Source organism: Argopecten irradians, chromosome 5 (assembly GCF_041381155.1).
Source record: "Argopecten irradians isolate NY chromosome 5, Ai_NY, whole genome shotgun sequence".
Taxonomy (NCBI): Eukaryota; Metazoa; Mollusca; class Bivalvia; order Pectinida; family Pectinidae; genus Argopecten; species Argopecten irradians.
In genome coordinates, this window is record NC_091138.1 from 15,698,342 (window position 1) to 15,719,520 (window position 21,179).

Sequence of the window (21,179 nt, forward strand, 5' to 3'; positions counted from 1 at the left end):
GGTTTAAGTACAATACTGATATGTATGAGTAAAAAGTGGACACGAAATACTATTCAATAAATTGTCTTTATATTAGCACTCTCAACATTGTGTATTGTGTAAATTAAATATCTGGAAAACTAACTACAAAAGCAGATTTATACTTACCGCTTTCAGTTGTTGAGGAACTGGCAGACGTCGGTGCCGCACACATCAATATCGCCAAAACACCAATGATGACTGCAGAAGAAAATATTGATAATTTATCAGATAACAAATAGATAGTGTTAGTGCAATGTCTTTATAACAAAGATGAATTTATGCAAACGACCTAATGTCCATACTTTATACAACCCAAGAAAACAGAAATATGTTTGGAGAGAATGAAAATGGAGCGTAAATGCCACAAGGTCGTCTTTCATCTCTCACTATTTATTGAGTTATTCGGGAAAATGAGAGTACCATACGGCTTGACCACTAGTATTGTCTTTGCTAGTGTAAAATGAAGTATCTTTTGTGTTTTCTACTGAGTTGATATGACAAGTAGACATTCTGAGTGATGAGACGATTGAAATGCATAGGCTTAATTCTTTGTGTTGTTTTTGTGGCAAACAAACGTTAATTCTATAGACATGATCCGCGGATACTTTGCTTTTTGAACAGATCAAAACATGGAGAAGGGATTATATAAACAAAATTTGAAGGTAAATTTATTTTATATTTGTATGTGTTTTTATAATGAACGATAATAGCATCGCGATTGCCGAGTGGGGTTAAGATGTCCCGATACATTCCCGCAAGTCCTCCACATTTGGGTCGCGAATCATGTATTTGGTAGTTGCCATGTACTGACCGCTGGTTGGTGTTTTTCCTCCTTTTAATCTGTCTTTCCTCTACCTTGTAAACCTGACAAGTCCTCAAATGACCGTAGCAGTTAATGACTGATCAAACCTATGAATTAATTAACTTTTCTTACCTTGATATTATAATTAACTTTTGTACTAAGTCCTTTTGTTTACCATTATGTTGAGGTCTTAGTAATAGCGGTAGTTACATCATGCATTATCACGTTCCCTCCATATGTGGATAAGCCATAACCCCGTATTGTAGCTATCTCGGTCATACAGCTTGTCACAATTACCTGTAAGACTCCAGGGTATCATCGATTTTTACTAGCAGCATTTAATTAAATCATCCGCTGGGGTATCAATGTCCGTCATTGTTAAATAATATATTTTTCTGTTTGCTAATGTAAAATAATTGCATTTTCGTAATTTATATGTTAAACAAAAGTATTTGTCTGTCATTGTTATCTTAACAAAATATTTTCTTGTCTGTTTTAAGCAAGAATAATTTCCTGTTAAGCCTTTTAAACCAATAGCTTTCATGTTTGTTTCAATTTTTCTTGTCAATTGTTGTTATATTTTTGGTGTAATTTGTATATCATGTTTTTCATTACTAAAATAGTACTTTCGAAGCTCAAAATTTAAACCTGTGTCACATTTTATCGCATAGCTCAACTGAAAAGCGCTATTTCCGTATCAACGTTTTAAGTGTTTTTTCTTGTTTGACATTTTTAGCTTACTTTGGCATTGGACCCTTCAACTAGAGAGTTTCTATACAGAATAATATCGAATAAAAGACTCTCAGTAAAGAAATCTTCCTAGCGAAGTTTACTTATCATAGGTTCGCCATACAGAACTGTGATCAACTATAGGCCGATATTAAGACAGATTCTCGTCTGAGATTCAACATACAGAAAGAAATGCATTCGAGTTTCACCATACAGAAAGATGTCCATCCGAGGTTCACCATACAGAAATATATCCTTCCGAGGTTCACCATACAGAAAGATGTCCATCCGAGGTTCGCCATACAGAAAGATGTCCATCCGAGGTTCACCATACAGAAAGATGTCCATCCGAGGTTCACCATACAGAAAGATATTCATACGAGATTAACCATACAGAAAGATATTCATACGAGGTTCACCATACAGAAAGATATTCATACGAGGTTCACCATACAGTAAGATGTCCACCCGAGGTTCACCATACAGAAAGATGTCCATCTGAGGTTCACCATACAGAACGATATCTATTACAGGTTCATCATACAGAAAGATGTCCATCCGAGGTTCACCATACAGAAAGATTATTCATACGAGGTTCACCATACAGAAAGATGTCTATCCGAGGTTCACCATAAAGATAGATATCCATCCGAGGTTCACCATACAGAACGATATCTATTACAGGTTCATCATACAGAAAGATGCCCATCCGAGGTTCATCATACAGAAAGATTATTCATACGAAGTTCACCATACAGAAAGATGTCCATCCGAGGTTCACCGAAAAGAAAAAATATCCATCCGAGGTTCACCATACAAAATGATATCTATCCGAGGTTCATAATACAAAATTATATCTATCAGAGGTTCATCATGCAGACAGATATCTATCAGAGGTTCACCATACAGAAAGGTAATCATACGAGGTTCATCATACAGAAAGATGTCCATCCGAGGTTCACCATATAGAAAGATATCCATCCTAGGTTCACCATACAGAAAGATATCCATCCGAGGTTCGCCATACAGAAAGATATTCATACGAGGTTCACCATACAAAAAGATATTCATACGAGGTCCACTATACAGAAAGATGTCCATCCAAGGAGGTTCACCATATAGAAAGATATCTATCCGAGGTTCATCATACAAAATGATATCTATCAGAGGTTCATCATACAAAATGATATCTATCAGATCACATCATCATACAGAAAGTTATCTATCCGAGGTTCATCATACAGAAATATATCCTTCATGGGTTCACCATACAAAAAGATATACATACGAGGTTCACCATACAGAAAGATGTCCATCCGAGGTTCATCATACAAAAAGATATCCATCAGAGGTTCACCATATATAAATGCATTCATACGAGGTTCATCATACAGAAAGATGTCCATCTGAGGTTCTTCATACAGAAAGATATCTATCAGAGGTTCACCATACAAAAAGATATTCATACGAGGTTCACCATACAGAAAGATATACATTCTAGGTTCTATCCTTTATAGGTTTTCCATACAGAAAGATATCCATTCAACGTTTATCATACAGAAATTGCCATTAAAAAGACGTGTACAATTATTAATATAATTTGATTAAACACCCATAAAAGGTACAAAATGTCGATTTATTGTCTTAAATTGCTTGAAACTGTTACCATAGTCACCCAGCAACGAATACGATCAAACTCTAGCCTGCATTTGTAGTTATTGATTCTGCTTCTAAGACTTTTCCAAAGTAAACAACTTTATCAGTAAACCTGTCGAGCGGACACAGATGTTCCCAGCTCAAAAAAACTTTGTATCAAGCAGTATTTAAGCTGCATTTTATTGCTCAACGATGCTATCATTGCGGCTATTTTGTTTTATTTCAAGTTTTTAACGTGCATGCTATCGACTGATACTAAAATAAAAGCAGATAAACATTCCGCCATTTCAATACTTCCCCATAAATTTTAAATTGTACGTGTTCCATATTTTTATTATTATTAAGCAGAAAAAATGGATATTAACCAACCATTATTAGCTACATGTGATTCTGAACTGCATTCCTGAATTATGTTTCTACAGAAAGCGTTCATCTTAATATTAGCATATGTTGATTTGACTATATCCTAAAATATGAACCAGGATGTACGCTGATATAGTTTATTATCATAACTGGAGGATGGGCCAATTGTCATTTCGATAAAAACATTTTTCAAAAATCTCTGATACAAAAGGGCATATGATTAGTATTGCCGAGTAGTTTAGGTACCCGACATTGCCATTCTCTCTCAAACAATCTGATTAAAATACATGTCATTTTTCTCACTACTTTTATTAATGATCTGACAACATCCTAAATGAAATTCAAATGAACCAATCAAATTTCTTTACGGCTACGAAATAGTTTACAATTGCTCTCAGAATCATTTTCGTGTATGTAGTCATTTCGTTCATGCAGCACATCATAGCTATATTATTATGCATGACGTGACGAAATGTCCTGATATTAGTATATACTAGTACACAAAGGTATTGGCAATAAGCCGTTTTTAGTGGTGGCTATGCCTAAGGTTCCCTACTTCACTTCAGAAACCATGGGGCGTCCTTAATCTGACGATAAACTAATACTGCAAAACACGATTAAACGAACCTTCTGTGAACCAACAAAAATTCTTCATTATACACATAGTTCGTTATACACATGTTACGTACAACTTATAGGAACCTTGATGGGAATGAAAATCAATACGTTATAACTATGAGTTCGTTGTAAACGTCAACATCATATATTTGTTTTACTGTACTGCAAAAACATTGCACTGCTGTCGCTCTAACTTTATTGCTTATTTTATTTGATGTTAATTGTTTTAAATCCAATTATATATGTCGATTAGCTAAGGAAGACTAACGTGAAATAACTATATGAGGCTGTTAGATATAATTAAGTAGGAAATCTCAAAGCTACTTTATTGTGGTACGTGTGCACTAGTGCATGAGTCGTAATTAGTGTTATCGTTTGCCTTCAGATTAATAATGTACAATGGGTATGCAAATCTTATTCATTAGACACTAACCTATCATATAATCAATTATTTTCTACAGTTTATGATGCATACTAGATTATTCTCAGCAAACAAATAAAGTTAGGTATGCTTTAAAAAGTCCAATTGTGTTATTCTTTGTGGATAGTAATAAAGTATTTTATATGTGTATTACATATGGTTTTTTGTAATGTCAGATATCATCACAGGAGGAGTACAATGACAGCAGGGATATCCCACATTTAGAGTTCACTATCATGTGTGAGAGTTGATGGGCTAATCAGCCTCATTGTATCTGCAATAATCTCAATAAAGTTGTAGACATAAAATGATGTCGTAGGCTGGTAGCCCAAGATACTCTGGCCCTGACACCAGATAGATGGTTGGCTGGGTACGTATATTCGTTCTAAGGTCATTTAAATGTGTCATATTTTAGTATACGGCCGCTAGGTACGGTTAACTACCATGCGTAAGCACCAAAGTCAACACTCAGAAGTGGTGTGTTAGTGAATATTGGACATCATTGTAATACGGCATCCCACCGATGATGACAAACTTTCTGACTTAGGCGGCGGTGATCCAAGGCTGCGTAATTTAAAACTTAAACTCCTTAAGTCCTCTCAAACACATGTAATAAAGTAATCTTTTTTAAATCCTCTTTATTTCCATATCCCGTAAAATTATAACATCGTCATGTCTAATGGTGATAGATAATTGTCCAATAGGTGTGTGGGACACATACCTTGTCATACCACATATAGACATGCAACTTCTCTTTTCTGATAACACCCTATAAAATGTTACGATGGTTGCCTATGGATCCACGCTGATAAAGACACCACGAGTGTGGTAAAGAAAAGATAAAAAGGTCCGAAATGTACCTTACTGGAATGGATCGATATATCACACTGTGAACGAAACAAAGAAACGAAAACTCTGGATCATCTATAAGTGGCTACTAAGAGCGGCCCACCTGATAGGAGAAGTTGAGGTATCCGTTCCTAGATAACATGTTTATAGAAAAAAATACAAAGATAATGTTTTTTCATATTCATGTACAACATCTATGATCCTAGTAAGTGGGAGTCCCGTGTTTTGTTTTGTTTTTTTTTTATTTGGGGGGGGGTAATTTTTATCATTTATTGGTTTCTTTTGTTAATTTTCTTTAGAGATAAACGGCTAACAATGGCACTGGATAAAGAGAAGCTCGCCATTTTGAGTTCTAAATGAGAATTCTCAATAAGAAAAGCACATGAATAATCAGTGGCATAAGGTTCTGAGTTCAGTATATAGATACATAGGTCTCATGGCAGCGGACCTCCCAAATAAAAGAGATGAGAACATCTTGATAAACAGTTTCAAGTGGTCGCGATGAAAATGGCTTCAACACTGTACCGTATCAATTGTTCATTGTCATTTGAAAAGACTCAAGTCAAACGTTTTAACAGTAAACGAAACAATGGTGTAATGATAGTGTAACAAAAGTGTAACAAGTGTAACAATAGTGTAACTATAGAGTAACAATAGTGTAACAATAGTGTAATATAATACAACTCACATTCGTGAGCTGGAACGGCTTCGGATTAATGAATCACGAAAACTATTATTTCGAAATATTAAACAATCCCTTCCACAGAAAACCTGTACACACTTGGCTAGTCACATTCGTTTAATTAGCTATATAAACCGTGAAACCTTTAATAAATTTATTCGTTACTTTATATTATTTTACACAGAGGTAAATGTATTTCAGTTTTCCTGTATCCTGCTTATTCACTCTGGCTTGTACCTAGACACTTATATTGGACAAAATACATGTGCAGACATGTTGAAAATTTTGATGAAAAGCAGTATTCATGTAATTTGATTTTTTTTCTTATCCTTGTCCTTGATTTTATTCAATGGTTTTAGTAATGTCAAGGTCACCATCTTGTTTTAAAACACAAAACTGATTTGCAAATCAACAGCCTTCACGGATAGTAGGAACCTTTTTCGTTTTTAGACTATATGAAAAACTTTTGGTACAATATTTCATGAAATTATCAATCCTTATCATAACGTCGGCACAAATATTTTCATGATCTAAGATAAAGTTACAACACCCTGAAATAAAGGATTTCATGTAATTTGTGTTAACAATAAAGATTGACTCCGCTGTTTTGCGCGTGCCGTAGTCATAGTCAACTACTTCCGGGTAATTAGGACGACACCCGGATTTTTACATTATCTAGTCCGTTTTACAAATACAATAGAAAACACAAAATTAGTTTCAATATGGACCTTTAAGTTTAAAACGTCAAAGATGGATGGAAAACGAAAATAATAGTCTGTCATCTGCGATATATAGGGAACAGCCAAATAAATGAGAAATAGACCTTCGAAATGGCCCGTGTGTATAAGACTGAGGCACTGTTGGGCTGGTTAATTATGGATTTCAAAAGTATTTTTTCTGACAGGTATCTAGGTAATAAACAATTTTGGCAGTATAGCATTTTGAAAAAGATGGACTAAAAGAGTATAAAGACATACGGGAAAAATCACACGAAATTCAAAACTCTCACGTAGTGTAATAAAACTATTCATGTGATAAGAAGGAAATCATATGTATATGAAAGTTCATATTTTACATATTCCACACATAGAGATATAAGCTAAAACAGAATGTTGACACATCGAGATGGTACACACAAAGTAAAATTTAGAAAAATAGAAGAAATAATCTGAAAAAACGGACGTTTACAAACACACAAGTAATCATTAATAAAATGAAGCAGCTAAACCTCACAGTGTACACTCACCAAGTGTTGTGGTCTGGTGTGAGATTGGAGACATCATCCTAAGAGAGTTGACGATCGTTCTGTGGAGATTTCCTTCTACAACTTCACTATTGATCCAGCGTTATCACTGTGGACTGCAAACAAATCATAACTTCATTTAAAATAGCTTCCTCTTACGTGTGAGCCTGCGTGAGACAGGCTACAGCCGGATACTACTGGGAAGGCGGGAACGGAATAAACGGCTCTTGTCTTTTTTTATACTGAATAGCTACAACTTTTTTTTAAATCCCCTTTAAAATCATATCTAAAAAATGATAGCAGCCTTGAAAGTGTATTTTAAATGTTATGCATGTTGGCAATGTTTTTGTAATTTATGTTGTAAATTCAAGTAAAAATGAAATCGAGGTCTGCAAGGAAGTTTTCTATAAGCAGGTGAAATGCCGTTATGATAATTTAGAAGAATGCAGATTTTTTGTTCTGATGTTACCATATTAGTAAAAAGCATGTTTTCGCTGCTTTTTACTAATTCATATGCAATGTTGAAATTATTAGTACATGTAGGTCGACTAGATTGACTGATTCCATACAGACACGCTGTTTTGATGCAGATAATTATGAGACCATTAGCAATTTGTCTGAAAGTTGAAGAACAATGCCGTTGATAATATGGAAAGTAGACGTTCTAGTAGACGTAGTATCAGTAGAAACTGTTACCAATGTTTCCATGATCACAAATAAGGAAAGGCACAACTAAGACACCAACCAATTAAAAACAGAATATTGTGAATTGTGTCTTTTACACTGTTTACATGGTAACATAAAAATGAAAGAGAATGTCGCCAATATGAAAATCAACACTATCACACTATATACCTTACATTTTAAGTTATATCTCGAAAACCAATCGGACTGACGGCCAAACGGACGACTGGCCGGACGTATGGGCTATACAGATACGGATTACATCATCAATATTAACTGAAATAGGCTTTGAGCCTTTAAGCTGAATCCGTAGAAAGTAAGAAAACTGTATAATATTTCCGTTTATAACTTCGCTTCTGATTGGCTTCAGCCCTGCAGGTAGGGCGTTAGAATTGCACTTGCTGCCCCTATTGCATGATCGTAAGAGGCGATTAAATTTAGGATCTTATCTTTTCTCTTCTTCATGACTTTATCTTTCCTAATGCCTCCCTTTGCACACAAGAACATACCGCAGTCTCCCAAAAAACTCACCTCGGACTTCACACACGCTACACACTGCATACATGGGAGGCCGTCCTTACATGACTCTGGCTGTTAATAGGACGTTAAAATAATCAAACAAACAAACTGATTGGCTGTCATAACGGAAGAGTCTCAAAGTAAATTTTAAATTTTGAAAAGATTATCTTTAGTAAAGGATTTATTCGGATAAATACTCTCATCATTTAGAAAATACTCTCATCATTTAGATTACACTCAGATTTTTGTGTTACATCCCCATAACATTAAAAGAATATTCAAATTAATCCTTGAATAATTTTAATCACTACGAAAATGTCACTAGGTGTAATATTGACCAGGACAACAGCTTCCCCTGTATGATCCTTCACCTGAAACATACAGAATGTAGAATATCTATCTGACAATACAGTGTTATAGGGCAATATTACCGCCTGTCTGACCCCGTCATCAATATCACAGAAAACAGGTAAGTTATGACACTGGGGTGAATCCAGAACAGCAATCACACACACTTGTGACCTATCTGGACAAATAATGAGGGTGTGGACAAGGACATACCACGTGTAATGAAGGCTGGGTTGTGACCATTGTGATATATGATCCGACTACAAGATGGACATGACAGCCATATTACACAGATATCAGCAGGAAAATAAACATATTTCCCATTTGATATGGTAATATTGTTATATGTACCTAATAAGGTAGACGGCTATGTATTTCTGTCTGTTATCCAGGCTCAAACATTATAGATATATAGATATTCTTCTGGTAAATTTCCCTTTATCATTTTGATTTTACTAGACTTGATAAATTCCATCTGGATTCCCCTTTATTAACAATTTGTAACACTGTGGCAATCGCTGTAGATATTAATATTACATGTAATTTCGCTCTTGAGTAATTTTTGTTTTTCCTTTTGCATTATACAGAAACAAATAACGAATCAATAAAAAAGGGATGAAAATGATAAATAACGCCCGAGAGAGAACCATCCTTGAATAATTTTTAACAACCAAATTCATGCGGGAGCTCTGTTGATTAATACAGAACAACATACGCTTAGAATATATAAACAAACAAGACTGAAGGTCAACCCACAAGATCAAACCACAGTCAGAAATAAATGTCACAAATACAAGTATGGTGTATAGAATATTGAGAGGTTATGAGAAGATACTGGTCTAAATCAATAGGGTTACTATTGGTATTTACATGTAAAATCATAGAGTATAGAAACAAAAGGTGTCCTAAATCTATTTCGGATATCGTATATCTTAACCAAATAATATCATAGGCGATGTTAAATGAAACTGTTAAAGAAGATCCCCTATACTCTACACACCCAATCACAACATCACCCATTTCCTGTTTGGTAATATCTGAACTAAATCTAAGATGCCTTCACTAAGTTATTTAAAGCAGGAGCTAGTGTTACAACACACTAGATGACTTTGGATCAATTTTCCGCCTTACTTGTCCAGTATACCACGGCATTGTATTTGCACCTCCAGAATAGAGGCCTATTAAGGGAAATATTTACTCTTAGGACATGGGAATGTATATCAAATGTATGAAAATGTCTGAAAAGCCATTAATCAACTCGGTACAGAATACAGAATACCCAACCAACAACAGCATCACTATACAAACTCCAAATAATATACACAGGGAGAAATTATATACTAAAATGTAGATTTCTACAGTCTTCAACGGAGATGACCAATAGTTTCAGAAGAGTAACCGTATTCTGAGACATCGATGACATTCTCAATCATAATGTGCATGAAGTAGGAATCGTTTAGTAGAAACGAAATTAGTATGTATATTAAAAGTAATGAAGGGAAACAGAACATTTCTCGATCATAAAGTGTTTTATCACATAATTTATGTAACCTGCATGGTATCCAGTGACATTGCCATGTAATGTTGTTGCTTATATCACTAGTGTAATACAACCTGGTGCGATTGGCTGGAATTTTTTTGTGACTAGACGTCAGGAAAACAATCCCGTGACGTCAGGTCTCGTGGACGTTGAACCTTTTTAAAATGTAGGTTGTTGTAGTAATGTGGTAAAAAGTATCTTCAATTTGTTAACATTTAATATGGGATGTTATGAAACTCGTCTCTCCAAGGTTCGCAAAAATACAAAAAAAATCAAAGAATTCAAATTTTATTAAATATCATCTGAAATAACACTCGTATAGCATCTTGTATTTATCTTTCCGTCTTCATTTGATATATTTCATAGTATGATGTCGAATAAACTGCGTCATTTTAACATGGTAGAATATGGATGTCGGTATGTGACTATACAAATGTTTTAATGTATAATTATACCAAACGTAAAGATAAATGTTAGAAATAAGATGTTTCAAGGAAAACATGAAATCAACATGTTTAAATGGTTATGCATGCTTAAATCTACTTACATTCGAGGTACACTGAACATCTGCACCTGTTGCCCCCAAAACGTGGAATATTACTTTTCCTTTCTTACTGTCTCACCTTTTTCATGCATTATTAAAACGCTCTTCCCCACTAAAAGAATTAAACATTTTTATCGAAAGTGTAATACCTCTTGCAATCATTGTTTGAGTTATTGAAAATAACGAGAATTTTTTAACTTTATTATGTAATGATATGAAAATACAGCAAAGGAAATTGGATCGATATCCTTCTTCACCCTGTAGTCACATAAAGTAGCCAAGTCAATTGTCATTCTGTATTACTGCATCGCGTAAGGATAATAAACTATGTTATTATCCAAATAATAAACTTCATTATTATCCAGAAAAAAAATTATTTTAATTCACAACTAACTCATTAGGTTTGAAACCAGAAGAGTTTCGTCTATCTTTACCATAGTCACCGTGAATTGAATATAGACTCTTAGTAATTTGAAAAGTTCCTTGTAATGTCAATTATTTCACTTTTTGAAAATTAGTTTGGTTTCTCTTAACAGGTTTAACGTCCTAGTAACAACCAGTGGCATTGAAGGACGCGCCAGGTAAAGGAGGTAGGAAAAAGCCGGAGTACCAGGAGAAAAACCACCGTTAGCGTTCAGTACCTGAGAACTGCCCACAAGGGATTCTAACTCTCGACCCAGAGGCGGAGGGCTTGTGATAATATGTCGGGTCACTTAATGAAAGACAGAACGGCGCTGTTGGCAGTTCTGCCCTGCGTGACTTATAACTACCTTGCCTGCAACTGGTAATTTGCCATAGACCATCAAGTTTTGTACCTGTAAACCTGCCATTCTGGTCGATACTGGAAAAATCCTATTGATAATCCTCATATCATCCAAATAAGTGTATGTATTAAAGCAGACACGGGTTGACTAATGCACGCACGTTTCAGACCAACAGAGCGCGTGGCAAATAATCGCAGTAACTCTGCACCCGAGATACACATTCCTATCAAGCGTTGTATTATTTACGTATATGTACATATATACTTCGTGGACGTAAGAAGTGAATCTCTTAAAGCATTATTCGGTAGACTTATAAAACGCTGGTTTCTCTGTCTTGTCAGTCCATATTTAGAATAGGCTAACTGAATAACTTTAATGTGCGTAGGCACTTTCCTCTTTCTTATTTGGTGCTTTCAAATATTCACAACATTCGTCTTTATAACATCCACGATATCTTAATGGAAGTACATTTATGTTTGCTTCTGTAACAAATGATTCTCTATATAATTTTGCATATTTGACCACAAATTGTTATCTATGCCGTCTTTTATATAACAGAATTCTCTCCCATCTTGGTAGATGTATATTATGACGTCATTACTTTGTGAGGAATTACCATGTGACATATGATTTCTTTTTTTACTATTGTGTCGATATTAGCATGTAATAATTCCCCAACATGTTGATTTGCCAGGTGGACAACCTGTGACGACAATCACAGAGATTTGTTTATATTTTACTGCATTGACTCATCAGCCAGTTTGAGATATATGACAGCTATTGATGTAGAATGGTGACAGATTGTTAAGGGCCATCCTGTCTAAATCTTCCGGGTGGGCAAGATAGTGGGCAAGATAGTGTTGCTAAATCAGAGATATGTGTTACATATCCAATATTTATTTGTAAAGCGTTATTAGTTCTTCCTTTATTTGATACTGATTTTTGATGTACTATCAAACATAAGCGATAACATGTGGATATATAAAAAGTAATGATGCACATTTGTAGCCTGCTTCTTTTTGTTACGTATGAACGAATCAGTAATCATCATTACAAGGAAAATCGTTTTGACTTCTGAGATATCAGTAATTGTATTGTCACCGGGGTCCATATCGTGATATCTTGTGCTATTTATAATTGCATGGTCACGAGTCTCCTCCTTCGATGCTTAGGAATGACAAACATGCCGACAAACCATTTTCTGTAATGATTATGACATATAAACCCGATTTGATGTGAGATAGGTGAACCATACCATCTGATGGATTTATGTATATTTCATTTCTAATGGCACAAATATTAGCATCAAATTTTGATTCCAGGATGCAAACAATCAGACTTATATAGATGCACATTATTAACGACATGAAAGAATTCAAAGACGACCTGTCTCGTAAAAATGATATTAGGTTCGCTCTTTCTGTACATATATCAATACATATGAGGCAATACTTCATCGATTGTTAATTGCCCTGACTCTTCAAGTCATTCTGTCTATTGTCCTAACTAAACTACATCAAATGAAATTAGATCGTAGTGGAAAAGACCTGTCGATAATGACGATAATATTTGATTTGGATTCATTTATGAATTTAATGCATATTTCATTCCTCAGCTCTTTTCCACGGCGATCTAATTTCGTGGTTAACAGTTTAGGTAAGAATAAAGATCGTTTTAAAACAGTGCGATACAATACGGTTGACTATCTATTATATTTTCTATATTTAGTTTGTGGAGTTCTTCCTGTTGTTCTTGTTCTGCGCCAATGTGATTGGTCACTTGTGTCCCTGGGTGGTTTAAATATTGACATTCGAAGGCTATTTAGTTTAATCTGATAACTTGGCGTGATAACGATGATCAGTCTGGTTCCAATCGCAAACGGCAACGACATTAAACTTCGTATGCATTTGTTTCAGCAATCAGGCCTCCGAGTACTTCCTGATAGGGCCGCCATATATGACTCTAATGCACGTGATTTCCTAGCAACCGCCGCGATGGCCCTTTGCGTTTCTTATTCCATCGGCACAAACCTGGATTGGATTGATGATTATAACGCTGTATGCAAAATACCAACTGCAGCTTTTGGAATTCTGTAACACGTTGCCTTCGTTGTTTGTCAGTTTCATATCTGTGTACTTAATTACTTATCCTAATATTATATGTAAATTTTTACCTGACACTGGTATTAACTTTCTAACCTTCCTGTTTCCTTTTTTCTACTCTCTTATGTTTCCTATGTTGCTTTTACTACAGTGTTGCAATCATACCTGTCCAGGTCAAGTTATATGCATATCTCGCATGCATACCTGGGTATTTTACCTGGGCTATTCTAATAAATATCGCTAGTAAATCTGTGCGGGAGGTTACAGATAAGTAAACAAGGTCCAGCAGGACCTCATATATATACCGTATGCTTTAGTATCGTTTAATGCATAGATCAAAAGTTTGAGATTACAAAATAGAATTCATTTCAAAATTTGTCTACAAATACTTTAAGTCGCCCCCACTAATGCTTCCATGCTTATTTCCTGTCTTAGAAGGATTCGGTAGTAATTTTTGAAATGCCACAAACATCTTTCATTTGTATTCCAGTCCTGTGGTTTTAAATCATTCTTATTTATCTTCGTAAGAAGCAAAATTTATATAAAAGTATACGAGTTGCGTCTATGATGTCTCGCACGGTCTTACACACGATAAAAGCATATACTCATTGCTTAATTATTATATTTGGTACGCCTGCTTGATTGGTAGCATTGCAAATGTCTACAAGGGAGTGATACATTTTTCGTCTAAATTGGATTTCGCGTTTCGCGTTTTACGCGTAACTTGTATATCAACAATTAGTAATTAAGTAGACAGAGGTCACGTATGCTGTAAACTATGTAGGATTATAATTAATCATATAGTTAATTAGGGAGTGATAGCTATCAATGACGGGCAGTAGGTTTCCATAATCGTCTGTAAACTAGTGTTTAGTTTGACCGTGCTAGCATTGCATGATGTTTTATTTTACACTACACTTTAATATCGGACAGACTAGGTCAAAAGTAAATGCTTTTAGGTTTTGCACCTGATTCTGACAAAGTTTTATTTCTCAACTTAAGGTACAAGAAACAGATCAAACCACTTGATACTATGGTTACCAAAAAGTCCAAAAGCACGTACCGTTTATTTAACTTCAAACATTTTTTTACTCAGTTGCAGTTTTGTCATTCTAATATTCGAACATCATGCTGAATGCTAAATTTGGTGATGATAATGACCGGTCATAGACAAAGTTAAAATAACTAAAACGAAGTATCAGAACCTGAAAATGTAGATGCAAACGGAATAAGATACATTGCGACTATGTTAATGACCTATGCGAACTTTAATGTAACCACTTACCTTGTTTACTACTTCACCGAGAAATGTATATAACCAATCCTTAATGATCCTCAAAGTCTTTGCTGCAGACTAATGATAAACAAAATGGTGATGATATGGAACCTCGACTAATACCCACTGATCCTGGCACGTCCAAAGCGACACCTGACGTCTGTAATCGGGCTCTCTTGCAATACCAGCGGATGGGGTAGACGCACAGGTAGTAATAAGGCTTGTTGCTAGGCAAAATCAAATATTCATTACATAAAAACAGTTGTTCCCTAGACGTAATGGCCAATATTGAATTTTAGACGAGATATATGTTCTGCTGTGTAATTGTTGATGTATATTTCATGATTTTTTTTTGGTCGCAATATCTTTTGCTCCGATTTCCCAGAAATGATTGTTAACAAATATGTTGAAGAATTTTTGGTCTAGAAGTGATAGTCAATATTGAATTTCAAAATTATATTTCTTTTGCAAAATTGTTGATTTTGTTACTTTATTTCAGAAATTATCTGTTTGTCGATCGAAAATATTTATTATCAGAGTTCCTTAAAATAATTGGTAACAAGTAATAAGTAACTGATTTCAATACATTTACTTGTCTTCACATTGATAAAGTAAATGTGAATATTTTAATGCTTTTTGTACTAGACCTTATGTGCTTCTTATATTTTCTGTTTGACATTGGTTTCGCAATTTATACTTATGAGTTGAATATTGGTGAACAGAAATTTAACAATATGGCTATCTGAGTACAAATGATTAATATATTACTTATTATATCACGGTTGAATGGTTTGCGATAACACCATTGTTCTGCGAAATCGCGAAACTACCATTCCCGTAAAAATTACCGGAAACATGATATTAGGAAAGCGCAAATTCATTACTACACCAGTTGTTCTATGTTGCGCTGACTTGTGATTGCGCCGAAATAAGTATCATTCCTGACATTAAATGTCATAGACACAAAGCGAGATACCTGTAGTTTATAGAAAACTTGTAATTTTGTTGGTCGTGCATTTAATCTTATGTCATTTTACGAAGAGACATGAATATTATTGCGTTCTTTTAAATGTTTTATATTCAGTAGTTGATATGTTGTATCCATGCGTTGTCCAGGCAACAATAGACAGTGTCGGATTATAAGTCCGCTACGTTTTAATTTAGAATTACGATAAATTCAGCTTATCAACAGGGATAAGTCATTAGTAAGTATAATACTCTGCCAGTTGTTATTCCTTACCTCGGTCACCTTATCATATGTATACTTCTCAGTGACAGATATAATTTTCACAGAAGGGTACATACTGCGTACATCAACATCTTTGATGTATGTCTTTATTCAGTTTGATATATATTTTCACTTTACTTTTGATATTTTAACAGGTTTATATTGTCAAAGTTTAATTTTGATAAGTTTAATCAACTGAAATTTCAGCTGAAACTAAACAGGATGACGACCTGATAATAAAACCGTGGTGGAACTTAAGCTACAAACACCAATGGTAATATAAGTCAACAACATCATTACAATTCATTGAATTTTTACCGAAAAGTATCAGCAATTCCTACCAAAAAGTAAGCATCCTTTTCTTCATCTCCGTTACAACTGTATCCCCGTTTATCAAAAATCTCAATTAGAGAGTCCATTTCTCAATATCTTCTCATTTCGACAGGACAGTAGAATACAATGTCCAAGGAAACTATGATAAGTGATTGGATATATAAACAAGCAATAATCAAAGGAAATTCATTAATATACATATCATTTTAGATTATAGATTTACATTCTTTGTTCGGATAGCTTCGGACTCAAGCTTCAAATGAAAATTAATGAAATGATCGCCAAGATAGAGGCAGAGTATATTTTCATTTTCCAAAAAAATCATAGTTTATTTTCCAAAAGATTTAGTTCTTTTCTCGTTTATAACGAGAGTGACATAACTTATTCCCAATGAACAATTTACAATAAAATAAAGCTTATTAGCACTGACCAAGAGAAGAAATTCGCATGTTGATTTTGGTATAAAAGTCTTTTTGTGAGATTCTGTCAAATATCAAAACAATGCTTGTAATAGAAATCACAATCTATGGTTTATTACATTTGAGTCGTCGTTATAAGATATATTGATCTCATCACACTCATTACTGTAAATGACGAAGCCTTCACAGGCAAAATATCTTAACCTGAAATTGAGCAGTAATTGACCAGAATTTCTGGTCAATTTCAGGTCAAGATTCCTTTTCCAGAATTTCTGTTCAATTTCAGGTCAAGATTCCTTGTCCTGAAATCCAGGTTAGTAAATATTGCCTGTGTAGCTCGTTTATTTCTTAAGCAATAGGAATGTGTCATAAAATATCATTGAAGCATTAGCTCAAACGAAAGAGTTAATACAAGACAATGTTCGAAAGAAATGTTTTCATACATTTGAGCTATATAGGAGTCGCAAATAGGCAATCAGCGTGATAGCGAATACGTGAAAATTAATAAAGACATGTTCAAACATATTGTTATTACCTTCATCCCTGGTTGTTGTATGCATACTGAAGGTAGAAGGTACTATCTCCGAGTGTTATTGTCAAAATCGAAACAGAGAAGCAAAGGTAAAATTAAGGTCGTTAAAGGTAAATATGCCTAGGGGAAACTGTGCGGTATTAAAATCTATTTTTCAATATATATGGCAATACGAAAATAAAACATACAAAGTTGGTAATGTATTACTAGGGACCATATACTAGCAATCATGTCAATATTTATCTCTTTTTTCGTGAAATTTGAGATGAAGTTATTGACGTTTGCCAGTGGCCAGACTTGAGTAACGAGTGTTATCGTATGCGATGGAAAACGTCTGCGCCAATGTCATTAAATATTAACTTGTATAGACAACGTACTGATCCTGATTTAGCACCCTCTCTTTGATGGTAAGAGCCGACATTGCTGGATTTTCTCTAAGCAGAGGTCAAGACCAACCAAGGGGTATTGATATCCAGCCAGAATAATGTGCTGACCTGAGGAAAAAAATTGCCAAATAGTTTATAGTAAGAATGTGTATGAGGCAAGCCCATGTACGGAAATAAAATTCTAGTGTAAAGAATATTAAATTAAATGTATCTGGTAACGTTTTCCAACATTGTTCTCTAGAATTGTACTTAATTAAAGAGAGTAACTCTAATGATTATGAATAAAAAAAAATTAGCAAACATGCGTGAGGAAAATTTAAATACGGAAATAAAATTCTGTCGATTTTGTTCACATTTAAAGAAGTTTAAAATCATCTGGTAAGGTTTTGTAGCATTGGTATCTAGCATTATACATAGTAGGACTGATGCTAAGTAACCTAAGGATTATGAATAATACATAAAAATAGAAACAGTATATCTCCACCATCACTAATTAGTCCCAGGTGTGTAACGACATCATTGATGCATAAAAACACGGCAACATAAAATATAACAATGTTATATTATAATCTATCTTTGTAATGGAAGAAGAAAAAGATTGATATATATTATTGGTTTAAAGGAAAACTTCAATGGTTCCTTATTTTCGCGCATGCTTATTTCTGAACATCGGTACTTCATATTCCTCAACCAATTAAATAACTAATTCTGACACACATGTACTTGTAAAAAATGTTTGTTTTTCTGTTCCTATGACAATGATAACATATTCATAATGTTAAGCACATCGAAACATATTGACGTAAACACCAGTCATGCGAATCTGTGTTTTTCTAAAACATTTATATACCAATTACCCATCATCATTGTGTATTCATAACAATCTAACAATACCATTTCTATAATGAAAAAAACATTGTGTTTTGGCCAGTACTTTAAAACAGCATCGTATTGTCATCTGATAGTTATTTTCAGGAAAGGTATGACGTATGTCATATATAAATAGGATCCTTTCATATGGAATTTTATGAGACGAGTCTTTGAAGTTTTTATTTGGGAGCCTTGGCGAGCGAAAAATAAGGCGAGTCTTTGAAGTTTTTATTTTTTGGAAGCCTTGGCGAACGAAAAATAAAACTTAAAGGCGAGTTTCAAAAATATATCAGACAGACTAAATCACTGGATATAAGGCGGCTGTATTACATGGTTACCCATACAATACACTCCTGTCGTCTGAGGCTGTATTACATGGCTACCCATACAATACACCCATGTCGGCTGAGGCTGTATTACATGGCTACCCATACAATACACCCATGTCGGCTGAGGCTGTATTACATGGCTACCCGTACAATACACCCATGTCGTCTGAGGCTGTATTACATGGCTACCCATACAATACACTCATGTCGCCTACGGCTGTACTACATGGCTACCCATACAATACACTTATGTCGCCTGCGGCTGTATTACATGGCTACCCATACAATACACTCATGTCGGCTGAGGCTATATTACATGGCTACCCATACAATACACTCCTGTCGTCTGAGGCTGTATTACATGGCTACCTATACAATACACTCATATCGCCTGCGGCTGTATTACTTGGCTACCCATACAATACACTCATATCGCCTGCGGCTGTATTACATGGCTACCCATACAATACACTTATGTCGCCTGACGCTGTACTACATGGCTACCCATACAATACACTCATGTCGCCTGCGGCTGTATTACATGGCTACCCATACAATACACTCGTGTCGCCTGCGGCTGTATTACATGGCTACCCATACAATACACCCATGTCGTCTGAGGCTGTATTACATGGCTACCCATACAATAAACACATGTCGCCTGCGGCTGTATTACATGGCTACCCATGGCTACCCATACAATACACTTATGTCGCCTGCGGCTGTATTACATGGCTACCCATAAAATACACTCGTGTCGCCTGCGGCTGTATTACATGGCTACCCATACAATACACTCATGTCGGCTGAGGCTGTATTACATGGCTACCCATAAAATACACTCGTGTCGCCTGCGGCTGTATTACATGGCTATTCATACAATACACTCATGTCGCCTGAGGCTGTATTACATGGCTATTCATACAATACACTCATGTCGCCTGCGGCTGTATTACATGGCTACCCATACAATACACTCATGTCGCCTGCGGCTGTATCATATGGCTACCCATGCCCATACAATACACTTATGTCGCCTGCGGCTGTATTACATGGCTAGCCACGCCCATACAATACACTCATGTCGCCTGCGGCTGTATCATATGGCTACCCATGCCCATACAATACACTCATGTCGCCTGAGGCTGTATTACATGGCTACCCATACAATACACTCATGTCGGCTGAGGCTGTATTACATGGCTACCCATACAATACACTCATGTCGCCTACGGCTGTACTACATGGCTACCCATACAATACACTTATGTCGCCTGCGGCTGTATTACATGGCTACCCATACAATACACTCATGTCGGCTGAGGCTATATTACATGGCTACCCATACAATATACTCCTGTCGTCTAAGGCTGTATTACATGGCTACCCATAAAATACACTCGTGTCGCCTGCGGCTGTATTACATGGCTACCCATACAATACACTCATGTCGGCTGAGGCTGTATTACATGGCTACCCATAAAATACACTCGTGTCGCCTGCGGCTGTATTACATGGCTACCCATACAATACACTTATGTCGCCTGCGGCTGTACTACATGGCTACCCATACAATACACTCATGTCGCCTGCGGCTGTATTACATGGCTACCCATACAATACACTCGTGTCGCCTGCGGCTGTATTACATGGCTACCCGTACAATACACCCATGTCGTCTGAGGCTGTATTACATGGCTACCCATACAATAAACTCATGTCGCCTGCGGCTGTATTATATGGCTACCCATACAACACACTTATGTCGCCTGCGGCTGTATTACATGGCTACCCATACAATACACTCATGTCGTCTGCGGCTGTATTACATGGCTACCCATACAATACACTCGTGTCGCCTGCGGCTGTATTGCATGGCTATTCATACAATACACTCGTGGCGCCTGCGGCTGTATTACAT